Here is a 14662-nt window from a genome sequence, read left to right as displayed (position 1 = left end):
GACAAACCCTTCCTGAGGGTTGGGATTGTGCTTCCCCAGCCGTGACCATGTGGCTCAGGAGCTGGGGTGGGGGGCACCCAGCAGGACGGGGACCCTCACTGTCTGGGGACTGAGGGCTGGGAAGCCCACTGAGCACTCAGGGTGCCCCGCCCTGCCTGGAGAGAGGGCGGCCCGCAGTGCCTGTCTCTGGCAGGGGCCGGCCACCCGTTGTATTTGCCTTTAGCTCACAGCGTGGTGGAAAGGTTATTGAGTTCAAAGTTACATTCCTTATCACATTTTAAAGACTGCGTGAGGACTCAAAACTGCACCTGGACTAGTGACCCCCGGCCTCTGTCCCATCATTGCACAATCACAGCAGATTGTATCTCCCTGCTGGCCTTTTATTAGGTGCGGCTGCGGGCTCTGCCTTCTCATTCACCGATGACGTCCGTACTAGCGATGACAGCCTTTCGAATACCAATTTGTTGACTGAAGAACTAGCCACAGGTTTGTTGCTGTTGTTGTTCACACCCAGAGAACGCGGCCTGGCAATCTGCTCCTGGTGGGCGTTGTGATGCAATGATGCTGCATGGCAGGTGTGCTCCAGGAATGATACGCTCACAAGGCAGCGTTTATGAGCCTCCTGCAAAAACCCACAGAGACAAGTAATGAATGAACATGTGGAAGAAAGATGTAGAGGATTCATGCCTTTAATATATAAAGAGTTCTCAGAATAAATAAGAAAAGCATTTCCCTACTGGGGGTCCATCTTTTGATTTTGCCCATGCAAATGAGTCTGTGGCTCCTTCATATGTAACAGCTCCCAGGAAGCATCCCCTCCTGCCCTTAGTCCAGATGATTTGGATGTGCTGACCTACATTCTTCACCTTTAGAGATTGAACATGATATAAACCTGGCAACGAAGGGCTTCCCTGGGACCGTGGCTGAAACTGTCAGGGAAAAGATACGCTCTTTCTGTAGACCGTGAGCTGGTCGGATGCTGGCTCCCTGTCTTAGTCCGGTCTGTGCAGCTGTAACAAGACCTCAGTCTGGGTAATCTGTAATGAACAGAGATGTATTGGCTCATGACTCCGGCGGCTGGGAAGTCCAAGAGCGGGGCCTTCTTGCTGTGGCTTCCCAAGGTGGAAGGCAGAAGGCAGAAGGGCAAGACAGAATGAGAAAGTGAGAGAATACACACACACACACACACACACAGAGATAGAGAGAGAGAGAGAGAGAGAGGAGAGGGGGAAGAGAGAAAGAGAGCAAGTGCAAGATGGGGCCACCTTCTCCTTTTATAAGGAATGCACTCTTGAGATAATGGCATTAACTGCCCTCATCCCACTGGTGAGTGAGGGTCGTGCCCCTATGACCCAGTCACATGAGACCCCATCTCCCAACATCTCCACGTTGGGGATCAAGCTTCCAACACATGAACTTTGCGGGACACTTTCAAACCATAGCGCCATCTTTGCTACAAACTGGAATAAAATATTTTAAAAATATAAATTTGTTAGCGCAGGTCCAATTATGGGACATGACCGGGCACGGTGGCTCACACCTGCAATCTCAGTACTTTAGGAGGCCAGGGCAGGTGGATCGTCCGAGATCAGGAGTTCGAGACCAGCCTAACCACTATGGCAAACCCCGTCTCTACTAAAAATACAAAAATTAGCCAGTATGGTGGCACGGCCTGTAATCCAGCACTTTGGGAGACTGAGGCAGGAGAATCGCTTGAACTCGGGAGGCAGAGGTTGAAGTGAGCTGAGATTGTGCCAGGCCAGCTAGGCAACAAGAGTGAAAAGGGCAATAAGAGCAAAACTCTATCTCAAAAAAAAAAAAAAAGGAAAGGAAAAAGAAAAAGGCTGTGCACAGTGGCTCATGCCTGTAACCCCAGCTTATAGTCTAGAGGCCAAGGTGGGCGGATCACCTGAGGTCGGGAGTTTGAGACCAGCCTGACCAACATGGAGAAACCCTGCCTCTACTAAAAATACAAAATTAGCGGGATGTGGTGGCGCATACCTGTAATGCCAGCTACTCGGGAGGCTGAGGCAGGAGAGTCACTTGAACCGGGGAGACCGACGTTGCAGTGAGCCGAGAGATCGCACCACTGCACTCCAGCCTGGGCAACAAGAGCCAAACTCTGTCTCAAGGTAAAAATAGTCAACCTCCCCCCACAGAACAATTAGGGGACATAGTGTTTCTAAGTGATATCTAGGGGCAAAGCAAACACAGCCTCTTTCTAAAACCCTCCAGGACGTGGCACAGCCACGGAGTCTCCCCCACCGGGGCATAGGAAGAGGTGATGCCTCTGTCTGCGGACCCGTCTTCCTCCTGCCTCCGCTGCTGCTTCTCCCCTCGTCCCCGCCGCGTGCGAATGCTTAGTGTGAATGGACACCTACACCCGGGGAGGTGGGGAGGTTGACTCCAGGTCACCTACACCCGGGGAGGTGGGGAGGTTGACTCCAGGTCACCCGCGGCTGGCGGGGCAGGCTCAGGCGAGAAGCTGGGCTTCTGCAGCCGCCATCAGATCACTTCGAGCGGCTCATGGGGCAGACCCGGGGACAGGGAGCGGCCCCTTCCCGGAGGGGATGAAGGGCAGAAGCCCAGGCCAGGCCCCCGAGGTCCCCGAGATGTGAGACGCGTTCCCTGCCCCGTGGTCCTGCGAGGCGTGGGGGGCCAGGCCTGTGTGCATCATGTCGCCCTCCCCAGGCCCGAGGCCTGGGCACGCGGGGCTGGCGGGGAGCTTGGCCGGGGAAGGAAGGTGGGCGACCCCAGGCAGGACCCCCGGGCTTTGCCCAGGCTCCGGCTCCCCCTTAGCCCCAGGACGCTCCGGGCAGCCCAGCCCTTCTTCAATGGAGGCTGCGAGAGGCTCGGACCCCCCAGGCCTCCCTCCGCCTGGGACCCTCGTGGAGTTGGCCATGGAGCCGGCCGTGGAGCCTGCACCCTTTGGGAAGAGTTCCCCACCGGTGGCTGCGGGAACATGGCAGTCCTCGGCCAGCACGGGGAGCTGCTGCCCGCCCACAACCCCTCAGCCAGGCCCCGTGACCTCACCACGTCCAATCAGGCTCGCAGCTGGCAGTCACATGGCCCAGCAGCGGCCAGTCAGGGCGGTGCTCACGCCCACTCACTGGGTGTCACATGACTCGCGGTGGCCAATCGGGCCCTTGCTCCTGCGTGCACTTGCCCCTGGCCTGGACCTAGGCCCTGGGACGCTCTTGGTGGGCAGCCTGGCTATGGCCGGCTTCTCCTGCCCAGGCTCTCCAAGGCCGGTCACTGCCTCTCCAGGTCTCATCCGGCAGCTCCCGGTGATCACTGACCCCCACACCCTTCCAGGGAGGAATGGTGTCCCCCTCATCAGTGCCTGCAGTGCAGTCAGGAGTCCTGACAGTGACCCCAAGAAGGACATTTCCCCTTTGTCAGCAGTGGCTGAGGCCCTTGGGTTCTGCCCCAGCAAGCTCCCAGAGGGGCAGAGCTGACCACAGCGTGGGACACACACACACACACACACACACACACCACTCCCAAGCACACACAGACACATCCCCCCACACACTCCCCCCAGCGCACACACATACACACACAGATGCACCCACACACACATGCACAGCACCCCAACACACACAGGCACACACACTGTCCCCAGTGTGCACACACAGCACCTTCAGTGCACACACACAGAAACACAGACACACAAACACACCACCCCAGCGCACACATAGACACACAGAAATAAAGACATAGCACCCCCAGTGCATACACACAGCACCCTCAGTGCACAGAGACACACACACTGCCCCTGGTGCACACACAGGCACACACACACATAGACACACAGCATCCCCAGTGTACACACAGACACATGCAGAGACAGACACACAGCATACAGACACATACAGACACACAGCACCCCTAGTGCACAAACACAAAGACACACACAGACCCACATGCAGACACACACACACACACATGCTCCCAGAATACACAGACATCCCCACACACACTCCCCCCAGCGCACACACATACACACACAGATGCACCCACACACACATACACACAGCATCCCCAGTGCACACACAGACCCACATGCAGACACACACACACACACACCACCCTTGGCACACACAGACCCACACACAGACACCACCCTGGCACACAGACACACCCACACAAACACAGCACCCCTAGCAAGCACATACACACACCACCCCTGGTGCACACACAGACACACACCACCCCTGGTACACAGGTCTGTCCACCACCACGTGTGTGGCAGTGCAGGTGCATGACTGAGGAAGATGTGCTCCTGGGCTGGAGGGGCACTGGCTGTGTCTGGCTGCTGGTATCTGGCAGGAGAATGTGCTCACTTGTTCAGGTGTGGTTAGTGTAGGAGGAAGTAACGGGTGGCTGTCACTGCCCGACCCCTGCCCTGATCCTCCTGCAGCTGGGTGCTTCCGTGGTTTAGCTGGGCCCAAGCCTGGTCTGGAGGAGCAGCTGGGCCTTGCTCAGAAGCCCCTGTGTTCCTGGTTCTGGGCCCTTTTAGCAGATGCCTGAAGTGCCAGGGCATCAGGGCAGCAGCAGGACCCGTCATCAGGCTGGGGTGGGGGAGAGCAGAGCCCCCAGTGGGAGAATGTGGCAGGTTCAGGGGAGGCACTCAGAATGAAGGGAACAAGGTTATGGGGATGAGAAAGCTGAAGTGTCTCTTGAGAACTCGGAACTCTGGGGGCACCTGGTGTAGCCCTGACAGATGTGGTGCCCAGGCAGGGCTGCAGGTGGGGTGCAAAGGCCCGCCCCACTGCCAGCCTCTTGTGCTAGGCCTCCCTCCATGCCAGAGGGGGCTTGGGTTTCTAAGGACACGGCAGGGAATTACTGGGAGGTCCTTTTGGTTCCTGCTGGACCCTTGGACCTGGCTTAAATTGTTTTATTGCGGTAAATGCACATAACATGAAATGTAAACCATAGTTTAGTGACATTAAATGCTCTGACACTGTAGGGAACCATCACACCATCCAGCTCCAAACTTTTCCCTCTTCCCAAACTGAAACTCTGACCCCGTTACACACTCATGCTCCAGCACCGGCACCTCCCGCTCTACTTTCTGCCTCTATGGGTTGAGTACTCCAGGGACCTCGTACATGTGGAACCATACGGCATTTGTCCTGTTGGGACCGGCTTCGTTCACTCAGCGTGATGTCCTTCAGGTTCCTCTGTGTGGCGCATGCCTCCGAACTTCCTTCTTTTTTAAGGCTGAGTAATATTCCCTTGTGTGGGACGTTCTGTTTCTCCATTCATCTGTTGATGGATGCTTGGGTGTCCCACCTCCTGCTGCTGTGAACGGCCTGTGGATCACCATGCCGTCTGAGGAATCCCTCACCATTTTCCACAGTGGCTGCACCACTCCCAGTGCTGCCAACGATGCACGAGGGGTCTAGCTTCTCCACTTCCTTGAAGGCACTTGTAATTTTCTGCTGTGTTTTGATGGTAGCCATCACAGTGGCCATGAAGAGGCACATCACTGTGGTTTTGTGGATCTGGCATTTTAGAGGGCATGGAGACGAGGCAGTCATGGGGCTTCCAGGGACAGACTCATCCAGTCTGGCTCACCTGTCCCTACTTCCCTGTCCATTTGGTGGGCTTCTGACCACCCCTCCCCAGCATGGGGAGAATGTGGCCAGAGGGGAAGACTCTCCCGCACTGCCCGGCCATCCTGCCCTGTCCCTGGCCCCTTCTGGGAGGGGACTGACTCTGAAAGTGTGGACACCTTCACGGTTCCAGCTGCTCACCCTCTGCCCAGATACCCGGAAAAGCTGGTCAGTGAAGACACACAGAGAACAAGTCGAGGGGGAAGCTGAGCCCTCTGGCTGCCCTGGGAAGCTGCCACCTTCACCCACACAGGACCCTGGCACTTCAACCACCTTCTCAGCCTCACCTAAGAAGAGGAGCCTGCAGGAGAGCTGGCCGGGGCTGGGTGCAGGAGAGAGCTCCCAGGGGACCCTCAGACCTGCTAGCCTTGGCCCGGTATTGCGTGGAGGATGGGGCACAGCCCATTCCCTCCAAAATGACCGGGTTGGTTCTGAATGAACCAATTTGGCTGTCCATGCTCCAAAACATAGGACAGGGGCCTCTGGCGGCCTCCTGTTGGGAGGGCACGGCCCTGGGTGAGGACTGCTGCGACCCCTCCAGCACAGTCTGCAGGAGGCCCACACCGAGGCTGCTGCGGGGGGCTTCTGCTCCCGGGCCGGAGAGGCTCCTGACCCTCTCCCCCACCTTCTCTTATCTGGTTTTGGAGGCAGCAGGTGGGTGAGCAGCCAGTCTAGAGAAGAGCCCAGACATCAGGTACTGGGCGTCAACACAGCAGCCTTGAGGGACACGTACTTGTCCTATCCTGAACTCCTCGGCATTCTCTATGAGTGGGGGAACCCAGAGGGGTCCCCAGAGATGGCAGATGGGGAGCAGGTGTTGTTGTCTGGTCTGGGACTCCAGACGAAGGCAGGGCGAGGAGCCTGGGTGGAACATGTTCCCTGCTGTGTGGCTCCCACACCTCTGCCCCCCCAGCTGCCCCTTCTCCTAGAGGCCTCTTACCAGCCTCAGCACTTAGCTGGTATCTCCCCTTCTGGGCAGTCTCCTCCCCACCCTCCCTCGATCCACGGCCCCTGCGAGGGAGATGTCCCGTGCAGCTCACGCCTCAGAGCAGCCCGGCCTGCCCTCGCCATTATTTCAGGGGAGCCCATCCAGGGTGCACACCCTGGGCCTTAGCGTCATCTCCGTGCCCCATCCTCCCCGATGCTGGTGTTGGTGGAATCAAGTCTCCCCAAAGCTCACATCCCCTTGGATGCTCAAAATGTGACCTTATTTGGAAATAAGACCTTTGTAGATAGAATCAGTTAAATGGAGATGAAGTCAGACTAGACTTGAGTGGCCCCTCACTCCAATGGCTGTTGTTATAAGGAGGCCATGTAAAGACGTCGAGGCAGTCAGAGACAGCGACGAGGCCACCGGACACCAAGGCTGGCCAGAAGCCACCAGGAGCCAGGAGAGGCGTGGGATGGGTCCTTCCCCACAGCCTGCAGGGAGCTCAGCCCTTCAACACGCATTTGGGCGTCTGGGTTCCAGAACTGGGAGGGAGTAAGTCGCCATGGTTTTAAGCCCCCAGTTTGCATTTCAGCAGCCCTAGGAAGCCAGGACAGGACTAATTACTGATTTAATCTGACTTATTTTTAACTGCATGGTATGTGGCGTCTCCTGTCTCTTCCTAAGCCAATCAAGCCCAGTTTAAAAAGAAGAAAAAGCACGCAGAAGAGAGCAGAGTAGCATGTGGCCGGCTGAGGAGCGCAGGGGCAAGGTGCGCTGGAGCCCACCCCAAGGCTGCCCACTCGCGCCTCACACCCACTTCAGGATGCTGGGACCACACATTGTCCATAAAGAAACGAAGGCCGGGTGTGGCGGCTCATGCCTGTCATCCCAGCACTTTGGGAGGTGGGCAGATTACCTGAGGTCAAGAGTTCAAGACCAGCCTGGCCAACATGGCGAAACTCTGTCTCTACTAAAAATACAAAAATTAGCTGGGTGTGCTGGTGCATGCCTGTAAGCTACTGTACTCCAGCCTGGGTGACAGAGCAAGATTCTCTCTCAGAAAAAAAAAAAAAGAAAAAAGAGATGGAGGCCCAGGCTGGTGACACCACCACCAGGAGTGCCCAGCAGGGACAGCTGGAGCTGGGCCATGAGCCAGGTAGGGGAGTCCAAAGGCCACTTCTTCCCACTGCCCTGCTGCTGACCAGCCCCGGGCCTGGGAGCCAGCTCCAGCCAGCCCTTGTTTCACGATCAGCCTGGCATCTCCATGGGATTTGCCAGGTGTGGACTGAGTGAGAACCTTCCCCGTGGATGCAGACTGCTCCAGGATAGGGAATGATGAAGTGGGCCGGGACACCCGGGCCTCCATTCTTCCTGTAAGTGCCGGCGCTTCTGCTGGATTCCACGTTACAGATCATGTCACACCCTCCATTCTATGAAATCTCACCTCTGCTGTCGGGAGATCACCCCTGAAACCCAGGGCGGCCCATCCCACCAGCTCTGCACCTACATGCTGCTTCTGAGAAAACTGAAGCAAACCCAGCCGGTTTGGGGATCTGAGACTCCCGTGGTTCTGAACCTTCTTGCTGATTTCGAATCTGCAGTTCATTTGTGCAAAGAAGGATCTGGATACTTTCTTCCAGGCCTTGGGGTGACCCAGAGAGTCCAGGCCCTGAGGAAGGGCTGATTGGGCCTTCTTCCCGGTCCAGCTGGTCCCAGGAGGCTCTGCCCAATTCCAGATGCCAGCTTGTGGTCAGTAGTTTTGAAATCAGCTGTTTCACAAGAAAGCCGCCATCCTTATTTTCCCCAGCACACTTTTGTTCCTTCTGGCTTAACAAGGACCACAGTGGAAATGCCAGCGTGACAGTGGTGTGCTGGTGCCACCCGGCCTGTCACTTTAGAGTCCTCTGTCATTAGCCGATCCCAGTGACGTCTGTACTTGCTCATGCCATACACAGCCCATGTGTTTTCTTCCTAAACGAACAACGATACCACCCAAAACCACAAGAGCCGGATCAGAAAGAATGACACCTTTGCGGGCTGCACTGCAGGGGCTGCTGCGTCCCTAGGGCCCCGCATTCTGCTCAAAGGCAGGGGCTTCCATGTTGCCTTGGCAACCTAGGGACTCAGATCCCTTGTCTGTAGCTCCCAGACCCTGCCTGGCAGCCGGGCAGTGGGTCCCAGGAGGCATCTGGGGCCCTCTGCCTAAAGATTCATCTCAGTGGCTCTGCCTGTGGCCTCCAGAGACCCCTCCTCCTCAGGCAGTGCTGGCCTGTGGGCACCTGGCCAGGCATCCAGTCTCAATGCCAATGGCTCTCAGACAGCTGGGCTGTCTCAAAACAAGGCACCTGCAGTGTGGAGAAATGGTCCATCAAGCGGCAAATGTCCGCATGGCGCTGGGGCAGTGAGAGAGGCTGGGCCACAGTCTCAGGCTGAGCTGTGGGGTCTGTTTCCACGGGGTCTTCAGTCTGCATGATGAAGAGAAAAGAGCCCCTAGATGCCACCGTGTGTGCGGGGCTGCTGGGTGGAACTCTAGGCAGACAGCGTGAGCTATGGTTCCGCCGGGCATTTGGTGATCTGGCAAGACACTTCCTACCTAAAGCTGGGAAAGGCAGGATGCCTCATCCTTGTTAATAAAAGGTGGGAAAGGCAGGATGCCTCATCCTTGTTAATAAAAGCTGGGAAAGGCAGGGAGCCTCATCCTTGTTAATAAAAGGTGGATGAGGAGCATTTCCAGTGCTTTCTGTCTTCATCTTCACATGCTCACTTTCTTGATTTTCTATGGAACCTTTTCTACCAATCTTTATACTTAGAAAAAAACCTGCTTTATGAGAAAAGACCAGCAGTGAGGGAGCATTTCATCTTGTTCCCATAGATGCAGCTGAAATGGACAGAGACCCATCCGGAAGCCTCAGAGAGAGCCAGTGTCTCCTCAGCCCTCACCCCCAGATGGGGGTCCTCCCCTCTCCCCGACAGTCCGTGCTTGGCCTCTCTGGGCTGTGAGATGCACAAGTGAAATGCCTCAACCTCGAGCCACTGGGACCTTCACCCACAGGCACTCCTTCCTGACATCCGCTTCCTGTCCCAGCTCCTTCCTCCTCAGCCCTGCTCCAGCAGCTCGAGTCCCTGCCTCCCTTTCCCCGTCATCCTTGCCTGGCGGTGCCCAACGCCGTGAAGCTGGGACAGACCACACCTGTTCCACGTGCACCCCGGAAAGAAAGGCAGGCGCTGGGCAGCAGACTGCAGATGCACATTGATGGCGCTCAGTACTCCCACCGGCTTGTCTTCCCAATCTTGGCTTCCGGTCTTCTTTCCCTTCTGCTGGGAACCTCTGCTCAGCATTCAGAGAGGGAAGGTGTGGGCACCGCCTCCTGCCAGTGCCCCCAGCCGGGACTCACCTCTTCCCTCTCCTGGAGCAGTTGGTGTCCTCAGGGCAGGTTCGTGCTCAGTCCCTGCCCGGCAGATCCCACGGAGATGCCCAGAAGCAGCTCCCTCCAGACCGCTTTCCTGCCAGCACTTTTCCACCACCGGATTTCTTTTCTTATCGTTTGTGCCATTCGTGTCTCCTTACCTGGAACAGGCGGTCCTCGAGAGAAGGTGCCTTAGGTCCCTCCCACTGTTCCACAACCTTCACGCAGCACCTGACACACAGCAGGGCCTCCCAAGCCTTTGTGCACATCTGGAGGACGACTCCGAACTCTCTCACATGGCACCATCTCACCTCTCTCTGGGGACCCGTCCCTTCCCGTGTCTGTCGCCATGTCCTGGCACAGTCTGGCCATGCTCACCTATGTCCACCTGCTGACTCATGGCAGCTAGCACACTTCTTGCAAATGACAGAAACTCACACATTTTTTTGAACGAGTAAATAGTAACCAAAAAAAAAAAAAAAAAAAAAAAAAGAGTGTTTACCATGCTTTGTGCCGGCAGCCAGCAGGTCACCTGGCAACATTGAGATGAGAGCCGCCACTCAGACATCTCCACCTCCCGGGAGCCGTGCTCTGTGTGCAGCCCTGGCAGGCTGCCCAGGATAAAGGGCACGGCCAGCACCTGCGGCCTTCTCTGGGCCCCAGTCCTGGTCCCCCGAGTCTGCAGCATCCCAGAGGCTTCTGCTCCGTCTCTGGGGACCTTTGCTCCATTTGCAGATGTGGTCTCCTTCCACCTGCAGTGGGTGGTTTACTCTAGAGCTGCCTGCTCAGCACAGGGCACACCCCAGCCAGGCTGTCCATGGTATTCTTCCTAAGTGAGCATTCCCCACCCTGGGGCAACCCATGGTTTTTTGGGGCCTGGCTGACTTGCACTGAGGCTGGCCCCCTCCTGTACCCCCCGCTTCCCTGCCCTCCGACTTCAGCATATGGGTCAGGGATGCAGACACCCAAAGGCCTCTTGAGTCCTCAGCCTTTATCTCCGCCACGTCCCTGCCTAAGTATCAAGAAAACACATTGGCCACATGAATAATTCCTCACTAACTGCAGTGGCAGAAACCGGAACCAGAAACCCTAGAGGGCTGGAGTGGGGAGGGCCAGCTGGCTGGTGAACAGGCAAGTTTCTGCTGGGGCCAGCGTGAAAGCCCAGCTGGTCCCCGTTCTGCTCTGCAGACCTGAAGCTGCCCCTCTAGTCCCTCCAATCTTAACACCCTACCCTAGTTACATCCCCCGGCCCCAAGGCCCTCCTTGCCCAGGTTCCCCGTCGGGAGGCGAGGGTGAGCTGTGCTTTGCCAGCCTTCATAATCCATTTAAGCAGCCTTGATCCCGGCCACGGCCCTGCTTAAATATCAGGAAAACGCACTGACCTGTGGAAGGCCTGGCCTGAAGGTGGGTGCTGTCTGAGACGGGGAGGCACCCTGGGCACAGTCAGACCCACACAGCTGCAGCAGCTGGGAGCTGGGGTAGGAGGCAAAGGAGGCCACGCCCTTGGGGTGGATGCTGGGACTGGGCAGTCTCTGGTTTGCCCTGTTCACCGAGGTTCCTGAGTTAGGCTGTGGACAACTGGGCCATTCCCCGAGGGTGGAGGGGACTGGGGGCTTTCTCCCACCTGCCTTTCCCAGGACAGGGCTGTGACTTCCTGACCTGGCGCACACATGTCTGTCTGTCAAGCTCTCCAGATACAATGGGCAGAATGACCAAGGTGGCCCCCAGGTCCCTGAGAAGGACACTGCTGCAGTGGTTAATCTGATTTTCTGGCACCTAAAGCCACTAGGCTGAAGCCAAAGGCAATAAAAAAGGACAAAACCACCTGAAGCAGCCAGGAGGACAGAGAAGGGCACCACAGAGGAGAGGTGGGTCAGGGAACAGCCCAGCTCACTCGTGGCTGCACGGAGATTCCTTCCTCATGGAGGGCAGCGCTGGGGCCTGCTGGGCACCCATGCCTTTGTAAAAATGCTGCCCCACGCTCCAGTCTCTGCGTTTATGGATTTGGGAGTTTCAGGACATGCCCGTGGCCAGCGCTAGAACCAGGAATATTAAAGGGACCCATTTCCTGTTGTGGTTTCAAGTCTTAAGGCCCAAGACACAAGATGAACTCCAGAAACACAGAAATCATAAGATGGGCTGAAGAAATTCCGCGTGGAAAAAAGAATACTAAAGTGCCATCCCTGCAGACGTTGAGAGCGTTTCTTCCATCGTGCTCAGAGAGGGGCTCCTCCAGTCATTGGCTTCCATCCTCAGCCTCACGCGACATCTTTCTTTTTCCCCATGTGTTAAAAGCATGGAAGACCAGAAAACAGAAGAGCAATCAAAGCCTCTGAAAGGAAACAGCCTCTGGAGGTCAAGGACACAAAGAACAGGCAAAGACACTGGGTGGCAGCGCCCGCAGGTCGGGTCGGAGCACAGACTCAGTGATGAGGGGCAGGGGACAGCCGTTCCAAGCTTGGCCTTTTCCTCTGCACTTCCTGCCTTTCTCTGCAGAGCAAGCTCCTCGCCCACCGGGCGGGGGGAAGGAAAAACGGGACAGCCATGGTTGGCACAGGGTTGTTCCGGGTTTTGGAAGCTCAGGACCGGGTCAGGATGAAAGGTCAAGTGCACCTGAGTTTGGGGACTGTTCTGCCAACGCAATTTTTATCTGGTGCTGATGAAATGTTTCCAAACAGCCAGCCAGGTGTTTGCAAATACCCACGACCTTTGGAAGACTCTGGCTAGGGTGGGAGGGGTGGGGAAGCCTGGCTTCCTGGATGAGGGGGCAGGTATTTCAAGTCACAGACTGAGGGACTGAACTGTGACTAGGATCAGGGGCCTGCTTTCTCCCCCACCCCACCTTTGATGTTTATTTGAGACAGGGTCTTGTTCTGTTGCTCAGGCTGGGGTGCAGGGGTGCAGTGGTACAATGACAGCTCACTGCAGCCTCAACCCCCCAGCCAAGCCATCCTCCCAGCTCAGGCTCCCAAGTAGCTGCCCCACAGGCACGAGCCACCATGCCTGGCTATTTAAAAAATATTTTATAGAGGGGACACGATGTTGTCCAAGCTGGTCTCAAACTCCTGAGCTCAAGTGATCCCTTCTGCCTCAGCCTCCCAAAGCACTGGGATTACAGGCGGGAGTCACCGTCCAGCCCTGCTTCTGCTTACTTCCCCTCCGAGCAGATTAACAGGGTGCTGGGACCCCAGAAGGGAGAAGAGCCCCTGCAAACTCTTTAGCCGAAAGGAACTAAAAATATTCCCCCATACTCATGGTGTATAAACCTGGGACAAAGAAAAAGGACTTCGAACGATTAAGGAAAACTTGGGGACTCTTCATTTCTTTGAAAGCCTTTCAAAGCCAACTGACTCCCAGACAAGCTCCGTGCGCGCGCGCGTGTGTAAAAGTGTGTGTGTGTGTGTGTGTGTGTGTGTGTGGTGGGGGCGGCTGGGAAATCTGTGGTCAGCCCGCGGGGCGCAGGGGAGCAGCTCATCCCAGGTCCTCCGGGCCCTCGTCCCAGGCGTCCGCCAAGGCAGGACAGTCTCCCGAGAAGGGTTCCAAGTTTTGTGCCAACTTCCGTGAATTCTCGCTCCCACTTCTGAGAAGTATTTAACACAAACACGACCCTAGGCTCGATCCAGACTCTAACGCCCAAATGGGTCCTCACGCTTAAAGCTATCTTTGCCCATACTCAGTGTCCCCCTGAGAAAAGAGGCAGCGGCCGCGCGCAGGGAAAGGGCCCCGCGCCCCCATCCCCTGCCCGTGCCCCCCATCCCCGCCCCGCGGCCCCCCAATCCCCTGCCCGCGCCCCCCATCCCCGCCCCGCGCCCCCATCCCCGCCCCGCGCCCCCCCAATCCCCTGCCCGCGCCCCCCCATCCCCGCCCCGCGGCCCCCACATCCCCGCCCCGCGGCCCCCCATCCCCGCCCCGCGGCCCCCCATCCCCTGCCCGCGCCCCCACATCCCCTGCCCGCGCCCCCATCCCCGCCCCGCGGCCCCCCATCCCCGCCCCGCGGCCCCCCATCCCCGCCCCGCGGCCCCCCATCCCCTGCCCGCGCCCCCATCCCCGCCCCGCGCCCCATCCCCTGCCCGCGCCCCCATCCCCGCCCCGCGCCCCATCCCCGCCCCGCGGCCCCCCATCCCCTGCCCGCGCCCCCATCCCCGCCCCGCGCCCCCCATCCCCGGCCCGCGCCCCCCATCCCCTGCCCGCGACCCCCCATCCCCGCCCCGCGCCCCCATCCCCTGCCCGCGCCCCCATCCCCTGCCCGCGCCCCCATCCCCTGCCCGCGCCCCCATCCCCTGCCCGCGCCCCCATCCCCTGCCCGCGCCCCCATCCCCTGCCCGCGCCCCCATCCCCGCCCCGCGCCCCCACCCCGGGGGCCGGCCAGGCTCCATCACCGCCCGCGGGGACGCCAGTGCCGCCGAGGTCGGGGCCGGGCCGGCTGCGCGGCGGGGGCTTCCCGAGCGGTTGGCCGCGCTTCCTCGGGTTTCAAGTTTCGAACTTGCCGAACATGTGAGATTTTAACAGCAGAAGCGGCCGGGGTTCCCGCGGGCGGGCGGCCTCTCGGGGCCGGGGGCGACCCGGGCGCGGACGCAGAGCCTCGCGTGTCCCGCGCCCTGCAGCGCCCGGGGGCCTCCGCGCCACCCGCCCCTCAAGCGAGCCGGCGAGGCCCCCGGGTCCCCTCAAGTCCAGAGACTCGGAGCCAGGACCCACGCGGGCGA

At 58.3% G+C, this 14662-nt stretch overlaps 1 long non-coding RNA gene across 2 annotated transcripts; it reads right to left on the bottom strand.

Moving 5' to 3' along the window:
- Positions 1-258: 258 nt before the first annotated feature.
- On the bottom strand, positions 259-10387 carry LOC103789682 (uncharacterized). 2 transcript variants are annotated; one of them, XR_008478281.2, is made up of 4 exons: positions 2947-10387; positions 2002-2101; positions 893-1037; positions 259-622 (listed from the first exon to the last, which is right to left on the bottom strand). It is a non-coding gene; the product is annotated as an uncharacterized LOC103789682 (long non-coding RNA). The 2 variants fall into 2 exon arrangements; XR_004737614.3 differs by having other exon boundaries at positions 2420-3008.
- Positions 10388-14662: the final 4275 nt, after the last annotated feature.

The sequence above is a fragment of the Callithrix jacchus genome, chromosome 21, assembly GCF_049354715.1.
Source record: "Callithrix jacchus isolate 240 chromosome 21, calJac240_pri, whole genome shotgun sequence".
NCBI classification, from domain to species: domain Eukaryota; kingdom Metazoa; phylum Chordata; class Mammalia; order Primates; family Cebidae; genus Callithrix; species Callithrix jacchus.
Note: the sequence above shows the minus strand (reverse complement) of the source record. Positions and strands in the feature narration are given on the sequence as shown.